Genomic DNA, 23,183 nt, shown 5'->3' with positions numbered 1-23,183 from the left:
ATTTCTTAACACTGCACAACACTGTAAATACCCGTGTGTTCTTGTGGCGAGGTATTGCAGTTTATTCACTGTTTATTCACAAAAACGAGCACATATGACTTGCATTGCGATAAAGATCTGCTTTCGATCAGAGTTAGGCTGTGACTGTTGATGATGGGGTAACAGAGTTGCCAGATTGCAACAGCCACATTACCAAACTCCTCAATTTTCATTACCAAATTTAACTTTTCATTAACAAATTCGTAAAGCTAGCATCTATTCTTCACTAATTATATATACAAGTGGAAATACATGTAATCAGTCTTCTTATAATGAACAGCATGTTGATTATTATCATGCTGTATAGGCTACAAAATTAATCAGAGAGAGCAAACAATCCACCATCTCCATCCTGTGTATCCTCATACATGTGAAAAATCCGTTTGGTATTGTATTATTCTGATTCATTACCAAACAAATTTTTCATTACCAAATTGGCCCACATTTGGTAATGAAAAATACCAAATGGCAACCCTGACAGGGGAGGGGGAGGGGGGAGGAAGGAAGGGGTGAAGGATCCATTGTGTAACAGCTGTTCAGCGCTGCGCAGCAATTTCAAATTACGGGTAGGAAAAAAGTCGGATTTTTTTCGAATCTTTTTGCAATTTTTTGCCCATTCTGGGAATATTGGATCCCGGGACGAAAATGTCTGGTAAGTGGGGATGTCCAGAAATTGGGCGTCCAGATATTACGGGGATTATTGTACTGTTACAGTACACTTACTCTGCCAGGAAGGGATGCTGTTGAAGTACACTTACTGTGCCAGGAAGGGATGCTGTTGAAGTACACTTACACTGCCAGGAAGGGATGTTGTTTACACTGTAGGCTGATTCCCGAACTTTCCCCGCATTTAGCAACCTTTGTTTGCAAAATTTGGGGGAGGTTTGGTCGCGATTTGGCCATTGGTTATATCCTAAATTTGCAATACAGGGGTTTGTTATATTGAGGGTTTGCTCTATTTCCCACACTTGAACACTGTTAAGTTTGCAGGCCAGAGTAATGATAAAAAGTTCTTTTGCATATTTAACTGTTGATGCAAACTTTCCATTTTGGCAAATGGCTAGCATAAAAGCTGTCACAAGACAAAGTGCTGTGTTGCATTTCACAAAGCTTTATGATGAACATAGAATATTATGTAGAAATAAAACAGCCATGTCACGTTGAGTACACCGCTTCCCGTGCGATCAGCGAAGTTAAGCAACGCTGGGTCTGGTTAGTACTTGGATGGATGACCGCCTGGGAACACCAGATGCGGTTGGCATAACGTTCTCCCTACGTGTCAAGTGGGGTTGGTGGAGGATTAGTGCCCCTCCCTGTAAAAAAAATTAACTCAAAGCCCTTGGCCACCCCGTTTGGGATGCATGGCATCTGGCAATGAATGAATGAATAAATATCTTCAAGTTATTAAAGTATTGATTAGTTAATAATAAGTATATTTATACAATGACGGAGAATCGTCCAGGGTGCGAATTGTCCTGACGGGAAATCGTCCATGTTTTGACGGGGAATTATCTTACGGGCGACTTGACTGGACGGTGAATTGTCTCGGAACCATATCATCGTATGTTTCATATACTGTATGAATAAATGGTGTTGATTTTCATTCTCTTCTTGACACGTCACATACGATATTAGGTTAGGCTCATACTTCTTCTTATAATTTTCCTTCACTTCTAGCATTTTGGTTTGCATCAAAAATATTATCTTTGCTTGTTCTGATTGGAGTCTGGCCCTGAGAGCACATGTCACATACGATATTAGGTTAGGCTCATTCATTCTTTTCATTCATTGCCAGACGCCATGTATCCCTGACGGGGTGGCCAAGGGCTTAGAGTTACCGTATTTCGCGGCATGTAAGACGCAGCATTGTGAAAGACGCACCCTAATTCTGGCAGGGCAGTTCTGTGAAAAAAAAGTTTGCCCCAACCAAGACTGCAGTAAGGTTTCTTGATAAGAGCCATTACCACACAGATACACACTCACCTTTCAGAATCTATTCATTACTGATCATCAGCCTTTGGTTTCTTTTTTTATATACAAAGAATGGTACAGGAAAAGAAAACAATGTCCCTTCTTGACAAAACGTGACTGATATGAGCCACTATCACTTAGATACAACACTCACCTTTCAGAATCTATTCAATACTGCTCATCATCCTTTAGTTTCTTCTTTTATGTACAAAGAATGATACAGGAAAAGAGAAAACAAAATCCCGTCTTAACAAAACGTGACTTCAAACCACGAGGCCATCTCAACTTTGTTGATAAATATGTATCAGTAAACTGATATAAACACTGTTTTTAATATTTTATGAATTTAAAACCACAAATGAAGTCAATAAACTCTATTCTTTCATTCACTGATGAAAACATAAAATACAATGAATGTTCACATCAGTTCATTTATCCTAAAAGAACCCCGTCATATTCCACACCTGTTACGGAATTTCCTCACATTGCCTTTACTCAAGCACAATATCAGACGACTACCATCATTAATCATGCACTCTAACTAACCTGTAATTACCTCCACAAATAATATAAAAAGGTAGCACTTGTAAATACACAAATTACAATGTTTTACAACCAAAGTTCAATATAGCAAGGCTGCTTGGGAACAGGATAGACAGCTGTTTTTACTCTCTTCTCTCAGTATCACTCCTTCACTGTCAGCTATGTTTGCCTTGCAGCATCAACAATTAAAAATGTATGCTTCACTGATCATAATTTACTATAAACATTCATTTCAAAACATACTATGGTGAAAACATCCATTGTTACACCTTAGTAACACTGCTGCCTCCCAGTCGCTAGACAGCAGTCTCTACCCCTTCCTCTCAGTATCACTTCCTCACTGTCAGCGATGTTTCCCTTGCAGCATCAACAGTTAAAAATACATTCTTCACTGATCACAATTTACTAAAAACAGACATTCATCTCAAAACATGTCGAGAATGGTGAAACTATCTCTTAGCAACACTGCTGCATCCCAAGCGCTAGACAACTGGCTCAACCCTCTTCTCCCAGTATCACTCCCTTACTGTCAGCTGTTTTCCTTGCAGCATCAACAATTAAAAATGCATATTTCTCTTACCAGAATTTGCTAAAAACAGACATCCATCTCAAAACATTCGAGTACTGTGAAAACATCCATTTTTGGTCTTAACACTGCTGCCTCCTAGTCGCTATGGTACAGTGCTCGTCAGAAGTATTGAGCGCCCTGCGTCCCTCCTATGAAACAAACCTTTCAACATTGAAAAAACATATAAATAATGCATTTTATTTACCTTTAGTGCTTCGTAGGGTATCCTTTACACTCCTTCACAGACCTGAGACGTCTTGGAAGTGAAAGGGCGAGGTTCCTCAAGTGCTGGAGGGGTATTTTGTCCCAGGAGTCATGAATGGCGGCTTCCAGCTTAGGCAGAGAGCTCACGTCCTTCCCTTGGAGATTCTTCTTTTCGAGGTACCAGAGGTTTTCAATTGGGTTGAGGTCTGGGCTATTTCCTGGCCAGTCTTTCATGAATGATACCTCGCAGTCACGAAGCCAATTGGTGACCGATTTGGCCTTGTAAGCAGATGCACCGTCCTGCTGAAACACTCGTGCACCTGTGAGCTCGAAGCAGTCTGGTAAATGATCACACAGAAGCTCAAGGTAAACATCCTGATTCACTCTGTAGTTCTTAGGAAGCACAAAAAGCTTCCCCAAACCTTGACCAGAAAAACAACCCCATACCATGAGTGAATCAGGATGTTTAACTGTGCTTTCAACATACCGTGGGTCAAGTGGGTCACTACCTTTGCGCCGGTACACAAGTGCTCCTCTGTTACAGGTGACACTAAACGTTGCCTCATCAGACCACAACAGTGACAACCATTGCTCCTCACCCCAATTATGCTCCTCACCCCAATTAAGGTATTTGTTAGCAAAGGCAAGTCTACGAAGTCGCTAGTATTTTGTGAGAAGAGGCTTTCTCACAGGCCTGTGACTTGTGTAACCAAGTTCATGGACCCTACGTGACACTGTGCGCACAGACACCTAACCAAACACTTCCGGGTTGCTCTCCTTTTTTTCCTTGCACTCACACGAGGATTAAACTCCACTGCACGTTTTACAACATTAACAGACCTTGGGGAAGTTTTCCTAGGCCTACCAGACCGCGGTTTCTTTGTGGGAATGTCACCACTGTTTTCCACTCGAAACCACGCGCACCACCTACGCACTGTCGATCGAGCCACATCAACCAATTCACTAATTTCCTTTGTTTGGTGGCCTGCCTCCTTTAGAGCAATGATCTGGGATATGATTTCACTCGATAGTTCATGGGTAGGTGCCATAACAAAGTGGCGAAAGCCAAAACACTGCAGGACACTCGGTAAAAAAGGGCGCAAAAAGAGAGGGAGACGCGGCGGAGTTCCTCTCTCTCAGGCAGCCCGTGGGCAACTGAGGCGGGAACCAACCAGCGCGTCGGAAGGCCTCAGGCTACCATGACATCATGCTAGCGCCGCAAACTTCTGGCTCAATTTTTACTACCAAAAATGGGTGATTCTTTTTTGGCCATAAGTATTACGCACCCGGCGGTAGGCGCTCGATAATTTTGACGAGCACTGTACACACACACACACACATGTACACACCACATGCAACATTTGCTCACCTCTGAAACATTTACATCAGTCAGTTTTGGAGTACCCAGTGGCTTTATTATATGCCAAAAACATCAAAATGTATTTGGTTGTTCAATATAAATATCATCACTTAAGGACATGAAACATCTCAAACAATTTATTCATCCAAACATCGTCAATGCAAGACTAAAGGTGTACAGCACCACTGATCCTAAATTTTCCATGGTTGCATCTGTCATGATCACCTAAAACCTATATTCACTTCATATTACTGACATGGTGAAAATTTCACTCGTCTTCAAATCCTGAGAATTCATCACTACTTCCCCCAAGTCCTGAAGCATCACTGGAAGTCATCACCACGGTCATCATCACTGTTTCACTGTCACTTTCATACAGTAAATGGTCCTCAGTACCATCCATTGAATTGCTTATACCACACCATACGATTTTAACTTGGCAAACGTTTTAACTGAGCACAGGCGATATTCAGACTTGGGGCATTTGATACAGCCCACATTAACCTCCTCAGTACATGTTTCCTGAACTGAATAAAATCATATGGCGAGCATGAATAAACTACCCTATAAAATACATTGCTGGGCTGAAGGGATTATAATAAGCGGATTATCAGTTCCCTAGCCTGACTCTTCCCATTTCTACTTCCTTAACTACACCTACACCAAACTCTCATCTACACCTTAGGATTCTGGTCGTTTCGGCCGTAACGTCCAAAATGGCAAAAGATTTTACAACCTAACCTAACCTAACCTAACAAATTTGGACGTTACGGCTTAAATGATCCCCATTGCCGATCATGAGAGCTTTGCTTAGGCAGCAGAGATGCAGAGAGTGAACGTTGTCGATCATTCTGATTGCTTCGTCTGCTAAGAATACAACAGAAATGGCGGACGCTGATACGAATGCCCGTCAGGCACTGCTATTTCAGATATTGCATCAGTTATGCTACTCAGTGAATTTTATCCTATTTTCATAACAAAATACTGTAATTGGGTGTGCCCTGAGTTGCATAGACATTGCTAAAGTACTTCACTTGGCTGAAAAAGTGAAGCTGTAACTTCGTTAGCTTGCTAGAGTAGGGTGTACGCTAGACACTAAACTGCTAAGTTGCTAAACCGCTAAACCTCTTGACGGTATTGGCCAGTTGAGCTGAAAACAAACCGTGGATGCTTTGTGTTTTTGAACTTCCGTGTTTTAATATCTGCTGCATATATACACTCACAAAATGTCACAAAAGTAACTGACCTAATTAGGGTTACTGTATTTCCATACGTGACGAAAGTCTGTTTTGATGACTTGGCAGTTTCACTAGCCAGCATCTCTCCAGTATGATTGCTTTGCTAGTTAGTGAATGGATGGCAAGCAAAGTGGTCATGATTGCCTTTCAGAAGGTTAGCAGACGGTTCACCAGTGATCATGTACGTTAGCTTGCTGGAATAGTGCGGATGCTAAACTGTTAAATTGCTAAACCGCTAAATATCTTCACGATGTTAGCCAGTTGAGCTGTAAACAAACCCGCGAAAGTTTTATGTGTTTCTGATCTCGCGTGTTTCTTAAATCTGCTGCATATACACACTAGTGTATATTATTTTTAAAAATAAAATCAAGTCTGCATACTGTAGAAAACACCTGTGGTTGCTAAGCATTGAGATGATCATCTTTATAAGAGTTTCTTCTCAGTGAAGCCTAACTAACCTGCCTTAGTCTAACGTGCAGGACGCATGGGGATATTTTAAGGTAACTTTGAGACAAAAAAGTGCGTCTTATATGCCGCGAAATACGGTAATTGTTTTACAGGGAGGGGCACTAATCCTCCACCAACCCCACTTGACATGTAGGGATACCAACAGCATCTGGTGTTCCCAGGTGGTCACCCATCCAAGTATTAACCAGACCCAACGTTGCTTATACTTCTTCTTATAATTTTCCTTCACTTCTAGCATTTTGGTTAGCATCAAAAATATTATCTTTGCTTGTTTTGGCTGGAATCTGGCCCTGAGAGCACATGTCACATACGATATTATGTTAGGTTCATATTTTTCTTAAAATTTTCTTTCACTTCTAGCATTTTGGTTCGCATCAAAAATATTATCTTTGCTTGTTTTGATTGGAGTTTGGCCCTGAGAGCACGTCACATACGATATTAGGTTAGGTTCATACTTTTTCTTATAATTTTCCTTCACTTCTAGCATTTTGGTTTGCATCAAAAATATTATCTCTGCTTGTTTTGGTCGGAGTCTGGCCCTGAGAGCACATGTCACATACGATATTAGAGCCGTGATTTTGTGAGAAATAAGTCAAATATTCTGATTGACTGACCAACTCAGCTGGGTTGATCTTCGGCGAGTGATCGTCTATACAACAAACTATCAGCCGATCACTCCCCCTCCTCCCGTTCGCACACCGACAACAACAAATATGGCAACATAAATAATTAATAAACAATGTCTATCTGTACAGTGGGGCACCAATTTTCGCGCCTAATTGGGTCCAAAAATAATGCGCGAAAGTGGAATTAGCGAAAATTGGGGCATTGTCTTTTTGGCAAAAAGGCTAATTGGTTCCCGGTAATCCTAAAGTAACATCAGATTTTCATTTTCACTTGCAATACAGTACATCAAATCACTATTGTACATTGCATTGTGAGATACAAACAATAAAAACTGTACAGTACACATTATATGAGGAGAAACATACCACAGAGACCAGGTTGAGGTGTTTAATGGATGTTGGGGGTAAGTATCCGAGGCGCGTGGCGGGCTTATTTAGCCACGCCAGATGTATTGGCGCCACCTCTTGCTGCCTCGCTACCACCATGCTGTTTCCTCATACTACGCACTGTCGATTCTGGGATGTTAAATATACGGCAGATTTCACTGTTTTTTGCGCCCTTGTCCATGGGCTCAACTATCTTCCTTTTCATTTCATTATTATACTGCCGTTTCTTCACTCCCACACGATACTCTCTTTTAGCCTTGGCCTTTCCTCCCGACTTTGAATGTCCTGGCCACTTTTTATCACCACCACTGCCTCCCGGCCCTCCCCCAACACCACCAGGCTCTCCCCCCACACTACCAGGTATAGTAGAGGCCATTGAACTGTGAGAATCCAACACAATGGAGCTAGCACGCTCGTACACAATGGCGGGAATGGGTGGACAGAGTGTTGACATGACGTCATTCAAGATGGTGGTGGGTTGCGGGCGGGCGGTGCAGGAAATTCAAAGTTCAAAATATTGTCCCAAACCCAAAATTTGTGCGCGAAAATCGATTTTTTTCGAGCGAAAGTGGAAGTTAGGGAATATTTGGTGCATGCCGCGAAAGTGGATTCCACGAATCCTGCTGTAGCGAAAGTTGGTGCACTACTGTATATGGAAAGCATAGAAGCAACTGCATGACTCAGTATATGTAATGACATTACAAACGTTTTTGTCATTGTAACACCAGCCACACTACATTCACAAGCTGACACCATTATCGAAATGTTGAGCTTGTATATCTTCGAACTTGTCTGCCTTCACCATATATCTTTTGAGTACTGTACTCTAATTTTGTGAAGAAATTTGCAAGTTTAACTAAATAATAACCACCATATAATTCTTATTTACTTAGCCATGGTTAAATATGAGGAAACGTGGGAAGAATGTGGAGAAGTACCGAGAATCAGCTGAGCGATGTTTACATTTGCGATCCAACAGCAGCAGGTTGGAAGGGGGCAACACTGCTCCCAACCATTGCTGAGGCGAAGACAACCTGAAGGGTCCCGGTTGGAATTTGATGACGTCACAATGTCGGATTTTGTCCTCGCCTGGACAAGAAAATGGCGCCCAAGTCAATATTAAGACGTAACAAGTCAACAGAAGTAAACTTCGGTTGATTTTTAATTCTCGTGAAATCACAGCTTAGGTTAGGTTCATACTTTTTCTTATAATTGTCCTTCACTTGTAGCATATTGGTTCACATCAAAAATATTATCTTTGCTTGTTTTGGTTTGAGTCTGGCCCTGAAAGCATCGAAATACACGACTCTGCATCGAAAAGTAAGGTTGGCAGACCACTCCAAAATGCATCAAAATTTGATTCATCGAATTCTAAACTGTCAAAATTTGAGATTTCACTGTATCTGTATATATATACAGTATACCAATTGCAAACTGACTTAGGATCTACACACAGAAATGCTATTTGAGAGTTGTCTGTCTTTGCTTTGTGTTTCCACCTCTACCATGTGAATTTTTTGGGCAAGAAGTAACTGGCAACTCCTCTGGTGTTGGCAGGAGGTGATGAAATACTCAGCACGTCAGTGTTTGCCCATATGCAAGGGTGGGAGTATATGTTCCCATTGCTCTGAGCTTGCACCTCCCTCTTTTTTCGTATGCATTACTCTTTGCCCTGTTACTTTCCTAGAGGCAAGTTGTCATGCCTGGAAAGTACGGCTCAAAGGATGAGAGGGTCCGTATCATTGCAAGGAGGCATGATAATGTCCCTATCAACATGATCTGTGAACATACTGGATGCGGAAAGTTGGCCGTCATGAAGATTCTTCCTGCAGCACGTGGCCTGCCACCTGATGTCGTACCAGAGCACTAGCATGGAGGTGAAAAGAAGAGGATGACTTCCAGAGGTACAGATACACTTCTGAAGAGGGAAGTAGTCAAGAATCCTCGACTGACAGGAGCAGAATTGAAGAGAATGCATCCTCAGCTGTTACAAGACATCTTAATTCGAACTAACCAACACCGCTTTCAGAAGAAGCTGGGTTTGCCAAGCCACACCGCAGCCAAGAAACCACTTCTCACTCACCACATGAAGATGCAGCGCATTCAGTTTGCCGAGAAGTATGCACACTGGACATTGGATGAGTGGAGAAAAGTTATGTTTTCCAATGAATGCACATTTCAAGTGTTCCAGGTGCATTCTGCCAAGGTTCATCACCCTGCCTCCCATAGTCGATACGACCCTGCTTACACGGTGCTGACTGTTAAGCACCCACAATCAGTTATGGTATGGGGTGTTTCTCAGGTGAAATGAGAAGGGGAGGCCTCTACTTTCTTCTTAAGAACTTGATGATGCCTGGTGGCTGGTACATTCACATTCTGAAAGATCATTTCTTAAATTATTTTTTGCTATTCATGAGTGAGACTTTTTCATGCACAATTCAGCTCCATGTCACAAGTCAAGCAAGGTGACAAAATGGCTTCAGGATAATCAGACTGAGGTCCTCAACTGGCCTGGCAACAGTCCAGATCTAAACCCGATAGAAAACTGATGGCCAAAGATGAAGAAAATCATGGCAGAGAAGAAGACACCCAATCTGGACAACCTCAAAACTGAACTGACAAATGTTTGGTGCAAAGAAATGTCCTTAGATTACTTTAGAGATGTAAGTGATTCCATGCCAAAATGCATCCACCTGGTCCTGAAAAACAAGGGAAACATGATTTCATATTAATGAATGGCATTCCATGAACACTGTGATATACTGTACAGTACTATGATTTCTATGTTTTTTAATACCTTGTGGGGAGAGGTCCTAAGTCAATTTGCAGTAGCTATGTATGTATTGTATATATATATATATACAGTCATTACTTGTTTTATGATGGGGTAACATCAGGTCATACCTTATCGTATACCGATTTTATCGTAAGTCGGTAGACTGAAACCCATTATAAAAGGGGGGTTACATCAACTCAACTTCCCAAAGTCACCTAACCAAGACTGAACCACAAATGACAACCGACCTTCATTCCTTCCTGTGTTGGTCCAAGTCATCTCCAAGTCATCCCCCCCCCCCCCGAGGCTGGGAGACAGCCAGTACTTACAGGCACTATGGTCCTTTCGCAGCAAGAAGTCCGTTCAGGGTGTGGCAGAATTTGGAATTCCCCCGAGTGTGACGTTGCCAATTTGACCACCAATTATCGGATTATCACTCTGTCTCCCTATCTACCCCCATCACACCTGTTTCTTTCTCTCTCTCTCTCTCTCTCTCTCTATATGTATATATATATTGTATATATATTTTTTATTTCCAATTTTTTTTCCACACCACCTATGAGGTAAAAGTCTAGGCGTGTTTTATTTTTAAGAGGTTTCCCCTGTAGGCCTAATCCTCTCTCTGATCTTTAATCATAATTTTCTTCGTCATCAGAACTTTCTGTTATATTGACGAGAGAGAGAGAGAGAGAGAGAGGGAGAGAGAAACCGGTGGGATGGGGGTAGGTGATAATCCGATAATTGGTGGTCAAATTGGCAACTCTACGGCGTGGCAACATGGGGAAAAAGCACTGCCACGTGTCATAGAATTAATTCAAATCGTTGTTATAATTCTAAATAGTGATACCCAATGTACTATATAGCTTCCTTTACTATTTACAGAATATAAAAAACAATTTCAAATAGCACATAGATAGGAAATAAGAGAGAGAGAGAGGCATGTACTACGGTTGATTTGGCAGCATCACTAGAGGTGATTCACCAGGTGGGCCCCACCCTGAACGGACTTCTTGCGGTGGAAGGACCTTAGTGGTCAGCCTCTGAGTCAGACAGGAACAGGTTAGGGGGAGGGGTATCTGGCCCATACCTGCACCAACCTTAGCACTGGGACCCATACCTGCACCAACCATAGCACTGGGGCCTACACTGGCACTGACCTTACCACTGGGCACACAAATCCACAGTAATCCCTTAATTCACGGGAACTTTTTTCACACGATTTCGGTTATCCACAAATTTTTCGTACAATAATTAAAACATAAAAGTATAGTATTCAAATAAATAATTTCAATATAAGAGAGAAATAAATAAAATATAAAAATGCCTACCCACCACCAGTGTACATACATGTGTGTGTGTGTGTGTGTGTGTGTGTGTGTATGTGTGTGGAAGGTCGGTCTACCACACGCACCACACAGTCAGTTTGAATCCGACGGTCAAACCGTGCATGAGTGGCGAATCGTTATTTGCGGCTTATTTTTCTGCCTTCCAGTGACTGCTTGCCTTGTTTGTCAACATGAGGCCTAAGCGTGGTGCTAGTGATGCATGTGGTAACACACCAAAGCGGGCTCGTAAAGTGATGTTGCTGACAGAGAAAGTTAAAGTGTTGGACAAGCTTAGCGAAGGCATAATGGCGACAATTCACCATCAGGGCGATTCCCTGTCATTTACTTACATACCAATTTATTTAGCAAGTACAGTACACTAGTTTATTACTTAAATGAGTTATAAAATCCCCCTGAAAATTAGTTATTAAAGTATTAATTAATCAATAAAGTGTATATTTATAGAATGACGGAGAATCGCCCAGGGTGCGAAATGTCCTGAAGGGGAATCGTCCATGTTTTGACGGTGAATTGCCTTTACACGGAATTGTCTCGGAACCGTATGTTTGGGGTGAATGAGTCAACTGTTTGTACAATAAAGAAGGCAGAAAGTAGCATACGGGAGGCAGTGATGGCTAGTGCACCAGACTGTGTTAAAGTGTCTAAACTTATGCTTGTGCTTGTCAGTTTTCAGTAAGTGTTAGGGATTACTGTACTGTAGTACAATGTTTGGCTGAGAGGTGACGATAACAGGGGGGCACACATGAACAAGTTGAAAAGATAGGGCTTTGAAGGGGACCTGAACCATAACAATGCGCTGCACACTGGGGCGGCCATCTTGCCTGAGACAAGCGACTGTCACCTTGTGTGTGCCTGGTGTTTCCCGATGGCAAAATCGTCATAGCGGGAAATTTATCGTAAATCGGATTTTGGGGTGGAACTTTTCTATTATCGTTGTAGTGAAATATCGTAAACCGAAACATAGTAAAACGAGTAATGACTGTGTATATATATATATATATATACAGTGCTGGGCAGGTGCACAAAGACTTGTGCAATGTGCAATTGTACACCGTTGCGCTCTGGTGAATATCATTTGCACACTGCGCACCACACGAGACCTTGCGCAATATTGCGCTTTTGTACATGAAAAGGCAGGTGCGCAAGCGCCAAGTTAGTTGCGCTTGCACAACTAAATTTCCATTTGCGCACATGCCTTGTGCACCTGTCCTGTGGATTGCGAAATGCGCAATCCACGGGACAAGTGGTCTTGGGAGCTGCCCATATGGCTGGACAAGGGATAGGGGAGGCTCAGGTGGGTTGCGAGGGTTCTGATTGTTGAGGGATGGGTGGGAGGGTAGTAGCATTTCTTAAAATGCTTCAACAAAGATAATGTATTTTAATATTTTTTAAATTATTATTATTAGTAAATAATAATAAATTAAAAATGCATTATTTATTAAGAGTAGCATATGCAATTCCTTACAAAATGCATTAAAACATATTATTTAAATCCAATATCCACAGCTTGATAAATTATTAGGCTGTGGATATTTTGATTCAAATACCATAATATGTTTTCATGATTTTTGTAAGGAATTGCATATGCTAATGTATATCTATACTGAATTATTATATAAAATGTCTTGTGAAAATGCACATAAACATAAAACTGACAACATCACAGCATTTGGTTCCCTGTTCCTCCGCCAATCCGCTCCTTTCACTCCTCTGTTTGAACTTCCACGAGTTAACAACGCCTTGCTCCAGTCCTACTGCCTTAATCACTTAGTGTGTCAAGTGAATCATTTTATTTCACAGTATATAATTTCAATTCAATTTGTCATTAATGGATGCTACCATGGAGGTGATTTGTTGTTGTGGCCAGTAACCACCCCTTAGAGGATTAAGGCATTTGGCAATAGATAGACAGAATAATAATAAATGAAATTAAGTATGCTAATTTATTTAAATATCTCAATATTTTACAGTAATTCCCACAAATATATGCACATGGTTTGAGCTAGCACTTTGCAACACTGCGCAAGCTAAATATTAGATTGCGCACTTGCACAAATTACAAATAATAGATAATGATAATAAATAGAAGTAAATAAGTATGCTAATTTATTTAAATATCTCAATATTATACAGTAATTTCCAAAAATATATGCAAATGGTTAGCGCTTGCACCTTGTGACATTGCGCAAGCTAAATATTAGTCAGATTGCGCACTTGCACTTGCGCAAGGTAGTGAATTGTGGATTGTGCATTGCGCTTGCGCAAGGTTGTTTTTCATTTGCGCTGCCCACCACTGTATATATATATATATATATATATTTATCTATCTATCTATTGTCAGATGCCTCAATCCTGTACGGGGTGGCCACAAACAAATCGCCTCCATGTCTCCCTGTCCCCTGCCATTTCAATGCCCTGCTCCCAACTCACACCCCCTTCTCTCATATACATCTCCACCCCATACCTCCATCTCATCCTCGGCCTCCCCCTCCCTCTCCCCCCCTCCACCTCACTCACATACACTCTCCTCGTCAGTCTCTCACCCTCCATCCTCTCCACATGCCCAAACCACCTCAATGTGTTCCTCCTAATGCTTCTTATCACATCCACATCCACACCACAACACTCCTTTATATCCTCATTTGTCAGCCTGTCTCTCCATGTGACTCCACAGGCTCCTCTTAACCCCTTAACCGCGGGGCGTCACTTTCGTGACGCTCGGCTACAATGGATCATACCGCGGGGCGTCACTTTTGTGATTCTGTGTTATTTTGAATTATCCCGGGCTCTCAAGTGGTGGCTTGTATCATATATCAGTACTGCCAATGTCCAACACTAGTCAGCACTCCAAATCTCATCTGTACTCCCATCCATTGTTGACATTTTAGCTATTTTACCCCCTTCCTGACTCACCTCCCTACCTGCCCTCCATTACCCTCTCCTCTCACCTCCCACGCCGCGCTGCGCTACGGAAATTTCCCCCTTCTTTTTCCACAGATTTCATCCATTGAAATAAGCCCTATGCCCAATATTTTTACCCAATAATATATACTAAAAAAAAAACAGGTAAGTGATAGTGTTATACTCCAGAAATTGCCTAATTATCACCTGACAAAACCTCACGTGCATTCATTCGCTACATTACCACGGTAATTTCCCCTTTGATTTTTGCCTTGTAATTGATGTCTGTAATAAAAATATATATCAGAAAGGAAGGGAGAATCCTAATTGACATTTACATTCACCTGGAACTACCTATTTCTTTATTTATTGCCGAGATTTTCTACCTATAAAAAATTAGCCTGTAAGTTAGCAGCAGTCAGCCTAAAGTGTCACTGTCAACCCTTCCCTTCTCAGATAAGCCGCGGCATTTAGTTCCTTGTCCTCCACTGCAGAGACAACATGTCGCACTCGCGCCCCGCCATTCCTGCCGCTTCTGCGCCCATTGCAAAGGGCCCCATGACCTCTACCCCCAAGAAAAGTGTTGAGGCAAGCAGGAAAGGCCTCAGTGACTCTGCAGTGGCACGAGAACTTGCTGAATTGTCGATGATAATAATGGACAGCGATTTTGACGATTCCGGTGAATCGTGTGATGAGCTGGGTGAAGTTATCGCGCCAGAAACAGCGACAACAAGTGCTCCTACCAGTGAATCTGTGTCTAGCTCCAAGGGAAAGGAGCCTTTAGTGCAGGAAGGAAAAGAATTTGGGAAGGGAGTGAAAAGGCGGCGTGTTAGCCCAAGAACAATGCCCCCACGTGACCCAGCCCGCCATGAGTCACGAGAGCATTCACCTCCCCGTTCCCCAAGCCCCGCTTTACTCATCTCATCATCATCGTCGGCTGAGTTATCTCCAGAGTCTTCGTCGTCGGAGTCACCACCAGCATCAACAGTGAAGGCCGGCTGTAGAGGTAGAGGTAGATCTAAGAGAGTGAGAAGTAGTGTAGCTAGTAGGGTAAGGGCTGCTAGTGCTGTACGGCAACCTAGGGTCAGTGCGAGTGACCTTGACCGAGATAAGCCTCCCTCTCAGCCAACCTCCACTACCACCACCACCACCATCCCTCCACCGCCACGCCAGGGAATCCTGGACGCCTTCGCGTGGACGGAAGGGTCAGATTTTGTCCCCGAAAACCTGGTTTTCGATGAGAGCTCGTCAGGAGTTCAGCCTGCCTTCACTATGGACGAAAATGCTGAGTGTGTCGACTACCTTTTGGCCTTCCTAGATGACGAAGTCATGCAGCACATATGTGATGAGACCAACAGGTTCGAATCACAACGTGCTGCTAGTGGTACAGGTGCAGCCAAGATGCAACAGTGGACCATGCTGGGAGTGCAGGAGCTGTATGTGTTCTTTGCCCTCATGCTTCTTATGCCACACTCCAAGAAGCATGAGTTGGAAGAATACTGGTCCATGGACCCCTTACTACCCTCACCGACCTTCAACAAGTACATGGCCAGAGATCGCTTCCGGAACATCATGGGAAACCTGCACTTTGCTGATAATGATGTACCTTCCCAAACCGACCCACTCTGGAAGATCCGGGAGATTCTGAACAGAATGAAGGATAAGTTCATGTCATTCTTCCACCCATTTCAGAAGGTTGTCATTGATGAGTCCTTGGTTCTGTTCAGAGGACGTCTTCGGTTTGTCCAGTACATTCCAAGCAAACGCCATCCCTTTGGAATTAAGTTCTTTGTACTGTGCGACTGTAAGACGGGGTACATCCTTGACTTCGTCATATATTCAGCCAGCACTGTCGATCTCGATAAAACACAGCCCCTTGGCTTCTCAGGCTGTGTAGTGAAAGTGCTCCTAGAAAAGTATTTTGGTGGGAATCATGTGCTGTATACAGACAACTACTATACAGCACCAAAACTTGCCAAATACCTTTCTGAGCACGGCATTGGCTCCTGCGGCACTGTGAAAAGTAATCGTGCCAACTTCCCCAAATTCCCAGAGGCGGGAAACTCGCAGCGAGGAGACGTGCACCTACGCAAGTCTGAGAAGATGCTGGCAATACGGTGGCATGACAAGAGAGTCGTGCACATGCTCACCACCGTACATAAGGGGGAGATGAGAGACAGTGGGAAGGTCGACCGTAGGACAGGCGAACCTGTGATGAAACCTGATGCTGTGTTGGACTATAATATAAACATGCGGCTGGTGGACAAGTCCGACATGATGACTGGTGAGATCGACTGCCTCAGGAAGAATACTAGGTGGTACAGGAAAGTTTTTCTGCATCTCATAGATATGACGATGCTGAACGCCTTCATCCTGTACAAGATGAAGGTAAAGCCACCCAAGTCCTTCTCCCTGAGGTTGTTCGCCAGGACTTGTGTCCAGCAGCTGCTGGAAAAATATGGTAAGGTGCAAGCAGCAACTCCAAGGCGCCATCCAGTTACACTTCCCGACCGACTTGAGCAGAGGGCGTATATGGATCGGCACAGACTTGAGCTAATGCCTGCCACAGGGAAAAGGAAGGCTGCGATTCGCAGGTGTCAGGTATGTGCGCATACCACACGCAGCACACCTGAGCATAAACGCACCTCTTGGCAGTGCGCTGAATGCCAGGTTCCCCTCTGTGTAACCTGCTTCTTCGATTATCACAGCCAGAAGCAGTTCTAACAGTGCAAGTGTGGAAGCAGAATTATTTGGAAATAATGTGTAAATAATGTGTAAATAGCAGGTGAAAGCAATGGATGTTCAGTTCATATGATTGAACAGTGTATTATAGTTTCATCTTACTGAAAGTGACAGTGAATAACATATTGTAAGTAAAATAGAAGGGTAAATATTGAAAATAGAATAGAAAATGTAAATAGTAATGTAAGTAATTAGTAATATAAGAATATGAGTACAAATAATTTATGTTATAACAGTGAGAGTGAATCCGTGGCTCTCTACGTATTTTACTGACTGAAAAATAGAATGACTTCAGTGACAAATAATACTACTGAAGGAAACTTATGGAGAAAGACTCCAGATATATATAAGTGTGATATAGTAATAGAAATATAAAGTGTGAGGGGTTTTATGAATAGTAAATGACAGAGTGCCTAGAGCGAACTAGCGCAAGTGCGGCGATCAGACGCGCTCGTAATTTCCATTGCTTTCACACTGTTTTTTTTTTTAGTATGGATCCCAAACTACTTGAAAATGGTAGAATAGTGTTTATAGTGTTTGTATCTGGCTGTGGTAATCATATAACGGGTTGTCGGGAAGTGTAAAGTGGAGACTTAGTTACCCTACTTCAGAGGTCTCCACAAGTCCTACGGAAACTGACGAAGGCTCAACAATCATTCCAGGAGAAAGCTGAAGGTATGTGCTATAAGCATATGTAATTTTATTATTCTAGGACTAATAACTGATTTTTAGCAAATATTTTTTGAGAGTCTGTCGGAGCCCAAATAACCCCGAGGGACACGCAAGTAATTGGTAAACAAGCAGCGGTGTAGGGGTTAAATACCTCATTTCCACTGCTCTCACTCTTGACTTGTCCTTCCAACAACATCCATGCTTCACTTCCATATGTTAGAGTTGGTATCACAACACTGTCATGTAGTAACTTTTTCACTTCCTTGTTTCTTATCACTGCTTTCAAGGAACCAGCAACCTTTCTTCCTTGTTGTACCCTTTCAAGCACTTCACCCTCCAAACTTCCATCCTTACTCATCACACTACCCAAGTACTTAAACGTACTCACACTTTCCATTTCCTCACCATCCAACCTCACTGTACATTCACTGATTTCACCTTTCTCAAAGACCATCACTTACTCTTTCCTGCATTCACCTTTAGATTCCATTTCTTACACACTCTCCCAAACTCATCCACCAAGCCTTGCAGCTCCCCTTCGTCTTCACTCAACAACACAATATCATCTGCAAACAACAGTACAGGGAATTTCAAAACACTACCCTCTCTCAACAGGGCCACTCCAACATCCACAGCCCTACCCCATCCATGTACAGATTGAACAACCATGGAGACATGACACATCCCTGTTTCAACCCAACCTTCAAAGACAAAAATTCACTTAGTTTACCATCCACATGCACTGCAGCCTTAGCATCATCATACATACTCTTTACAGCATTCAACAACTTCCCATCTACTCCATATATTCTTAAATACTTTCCACAATCCTTGTCTATCCACCCTCTCATATCTATCTATCTATCTATCTCATATGCTTTCTCCAAATCCATGAAAGCCACATACAACTTCTTTCCCTTCTCTAGAAACTTTTCCACTAAAGATCTAAGAACGAACATCTGATCTACACAACCTCTCCCCTTCCTAAAGCCTCCCTGTTCTTCTCCAACTAATTCCTCTGTTCTTTCCCTAACTCTGTCAGTAAGTATCCTACCATAAACTTTTCCTATTACACTAAGAAAACAAATGCCCCTATGATTACCACACACTCCTTTTTCCCTTTTTCCTATGTACAAGGGAATAATTATACCTGACTTCCAATCCTCCGGGACTCTACCTTCCTCCCAGGCCAATTTGCATATCTTCCACATCCATTCTACTACTATCTCTCCCCCATGCTTCAGCATTTCACCACACACTCCATCAATTCCTGGGGCTTTCCCCAATTTAACTTTCTTCATTGCTTCCACAACTTCCATCCTACTGATTTCTTCTTGTCTTCTCAACTCCCTCCTTCTCCCAGCCATTCCCCAGCCACTTATACTCGCATTCCTTCCATCCTCTATGTTCAACAATTCCTTAAAGTGTTCTCTCCATCTGCTCACTTATTCTCCCTTCTCCACAAGTAATCTACCATTTTTATCTTTCACTCCCCTGATAACTTCACTGCCACCCTGTCTTACTCTCTTCACCTCTTTCCAAAACATTTTCTTACAGTCCCTCCACTTTACACTCAAATTTCTTCCAAATTCCTCATCCACTCTTTTCTTACCCTCTCTTACTAATCTTTTCACCTCTCTCTTCTTTTCTACATATAACTCTCTCTTCCGCCTCTCAACTTCTTCCACGCCCCTATTTCTCATCCATTTATTGTATGCTTTCTTCTTTTGTGCCACAGCCTATCTCACCTCGTCAGTCCACCATGCTGTTCCTTGCACCTCCCTTCATCTTCTCTTCACCCCACACACCACATCACATGCTGCACATATTTCTTCTTTGAATATCTTGCACACACCTTCCATGTCCCCCATCTGCTCCAATTCATATTTACCCAATCCTTCTGCTACTTCTCTCTTATATTTTGCCATTTTCTCATCCTCTTGTAACCTTTCCACTCTCCTTGCAACTACTCCTTCTTCCCGTCCTTCCCTTCTTCTATTTCTCCATCTTGCTTGGATCTTGATACTGGTCACCACCAAGTAGTGGTCAGAATGTCCACTCCCCCAACCTCTATAAGCTCTTGCATCCATTACACATCTTTGCATCCTTTCATCCACACACATAATCAATCACTGTCACCACCCAGCACTGTAAATGGTTTTTTGGCTTACAGGAAACCATTTGGCTTGTTACTCAATGCAAAGCCCCCTGCAAAGGAAAGAAATGCAATAAAAAGTAACAGGAAAGATGGGAGAAATAGGAAGAGAGGAGGGCAAGCACAGAAAAAGAATGATAAAGGCTAAGGAAGTAGGCAGCAATACATCAAGTGAATGGATGATGGTCACCACCACCTGCTTCTAGTGCTGTGCTATATATGTACCGCCCTGCACTATACTGTACTCTTAATGTCATTCTCTTATCTACTCGTATCACTGAATTTATAGATATAATTATTAATATAGGTAGGCATACAATCCAACTATTTCTGTATCACACTAGGGAATCACAGAGTATAAAACTGGCCTTACCAGACCTAGAATAATATTAATTTTCTGTTATATGTTGAATTTCTTGACATTCTTTACATCTATCTATCAATTTTATAATAATAAAAATAAAGGCAAATGAAATATTGTTTGTAACATCAAAAGAAAGAAAAATATACAATCCATTTCCCTTCTAAAGGGATCTGGGTATGTTCAAGGGAAAAAGGATATGTTCAATCCTCCAGTGTGAAAAGTTAACCAAACAGCGCACTTCTATTTTCTCTTTGTAGTGAAGATGAACACTGTGGCAGAACTGGCGATTTCATAGGCTTACATTTTTTAATAGTTGTTCTCTACTGAACAGTGAATTACTATCTACAGTACAAGGTACAACTGTACCATCACCCAAGCAGTGGCAAAGTGTGTACATGATCGTGACAATAGCACAAAATTTATGGATGAACCTAACTTGTTCTACAGGTTTGGTAATGGCAAATTGAAACAAAATGAAGGAATAAAAAAGCTGAAAGTGGAAGGAAATGCAGTTATGCAAGCTGAAATAATGAACAAATGCTTCCAATCTGTCTTCACAAAGGAAGTGACAAGAAATTTACTGTAGTGTTAAAAGCAGTAAAAGCTGAAGTGCAACAAGTGTACAAATTACTGGAAACTTAAGATGTGAGGAAGGCCCAAGGCCCAAACGGGATCCCTAATTGGATACTAAAGGAATGCAGAGAACACCTGGTGGATAAGATTCACAGTTTAACCTGTGGATTGCACAATTACCTATATTTATTCCACCCCGTGGCACTCAAAAAATGAATTTCTTTTTTTTTATTTTTTTATTATAAACTCAAAGATAAACATCCCGGGCATCATCTGGTGAAAAAAAAAAAATAATAATCTCTTTCTCTCCATCTCTGCGTAGGATCATGCGTAAGTTTATATAAAGGAGCAGTGAAAACATGGAAAAAAAAAAAATTGTTTTCTTTTATTACAAACTTGAAGATAAACATCCAGGGCACCATCTGGTGAGAAGAAAAAAAATCTCTCTCACTCCGTTTTGGCGTAGAGCTATATGTAAGATTGCGTAGGGGTGGAGTAGTTAATGGTGATGCACGACCAGCACAGGCTGAGCTGTGGCTCGCAACAAGATGCTACCCAACCTTAGCTGTGGCTCGCAATCCACGGGTTAATTTTGTGTTCTCTGGAAGAAGGGAAGCTGCCTCGGGAATGAAAGAGGCCCAGTGTGGTACAAATCTACAAGGAAGGGGCCAAGGAAGAACCTCTGATTTATAGACCAGTGTCCCTGACCAGCTTGGTCACTAAATTGTGCAAGAGAATCCTGAAAGACAGATGGATACAATATCTGGAGGAGATGGACATTTTGGCAGAAAGTCATTTTGGATTCAGAAGAGGAAGGTCATGTGTTTCCAACTTGCTGAGCTTCTACTCCAGGACAATTGATGTGCTACAAGTTAGAGACAGTTGGGTGGATTGTGTGTATTTAGATCTGGAGAAAACCTTTGATAAAGTACCCCACAAGCAGCTATAAGGAAATTGGAACACATTTGAGGACTGAAGGGAACCTCTTGGAGTGGATGAGAGACTTCTTTAGAGACGGGCAAATGAGGACAGTAAAATTAGACAGGATATCTGAATGGAGGGAAGTTACAAGTGGAGTCCCACAGGGCTTGGTGTTAGCGCCTGTAATGTTCCTGATTTACGTAAACAATATGGTAGATGGTATGAACAGTTATGCAAGTCAGTTTGCTGATGATGCAAAGATCTTGAGAAGAGTAGAAGTTGAAGAAGACTGTAAAATGCTGCAGGAGGACTGGATAGGATTCTTGATTGGAGCTGGATGTGGGAAATAAATTTTCAATGCAAAAAAATTTAAAATAATGGAAATGGGTAAAGGTACCAAGAGACCGTCAATGATGGGTAATGAACCAATCACAAAAGCCAGAGAAGAGAAGGACTTGGGAGTGCTGGTCCACAATAACTTGTCACCCAAAAAACACATTAACAAGATAGTTAGACAGACATATAATCTCTTGACTAACATAAGAGTAGCATTTCATTACACGGATGAGAACACCAGAAACATGGATGTTTGCGTCCTTTCAGTGCTTCGCGTCCTAGTGCTTTACAGTGATTCTGAAATTACCATACATGTAATTACTGCCACTAAACCATACAGGATAGGAGCCCCTACAAACTCCTGAAAGTAACCAGTGTTCGCCGGATCACTAAATAGCGTGGTCACGACCCGCTCAGAGCTGCTGTACCTTCCTTTAAAAAATTCCTCTCAGGATTATTACTCATGCACAAAGGATTATACCAGTACTATATTCGTCTTAGATGTTCTAAATGAGATTTACACTGAAAAGTTCTTCATAGAGTTTACTAAACGCCATGAAAGCTTATTGCGTGTGTTTGCATTCAGCACTTTTTTATCTCGGTTGTTGGAAACTCTTATCATACAGTTCCCAAAGATGCTAATCTTTCATTTGGCAATTCCTGACATGACTCTATCCATTATACACTTACTAATATTAAGAACTGTATGGCTGAAATCACATGGGGCTATCAGCAACCCAAATTTTTAAATGCATGGTATTCCTCTTGTTTTAAGGAAATGCCTCAGTTCTGCTGCAGTCCATTTTTCCACGTCTGTTAAACCACATTCATCCAGGATTCACACCAAAGTTTTGATGCGAGTTGCTCTAGGTGTATAATCATCATCAGCACCGCCCTGAGCCCCTGGCAGCAGGCACACAAACTACACTGTGCTACCCATGAGAAAGGTCCAACATATGGCAGAGCTCAGTGGGTTCATACAATCTTTGATTG

General features: G+C 42.1%; 1 protein-coding gene and 1 pseudogene across 1 annotated transcript in view; one reads left to right on the top strand and one right to left on the bottom strand.

Annotated features, from left to right (window-relative positions):
* Window positions 1-23,183, bottom strand: part of LOC145401032 (uncharacterized) — a 222,872-nt gene that overhangs the window by 58,341 nt on the left and 141,348 nt on the right. The window lies entirely within an intron of this gene.
* Window positions 1,182-1,300, top strand: LOC145402912 (5S ribosomal RNA; annotated as a pseudogene).

Source organism: Coenobita brevimanus, chromosome 6 (assembly GCF_032717465.1).
Source record: "Coenobita brevimanus isolate Jiangsu-jjx chromosome 6, ASM3271746v2, whole genome shotgun sequence".
Classification (NCBI taxonomy): Eukaryota; Metazoa; Arthropoda; class Malacostraca; order Decapoda; family Coenobitidae; genus Coenobita; species Coenobita brevimanus.
This window is presented reverse-complemented; position numbering and strand designations above follow the sequence as displayed.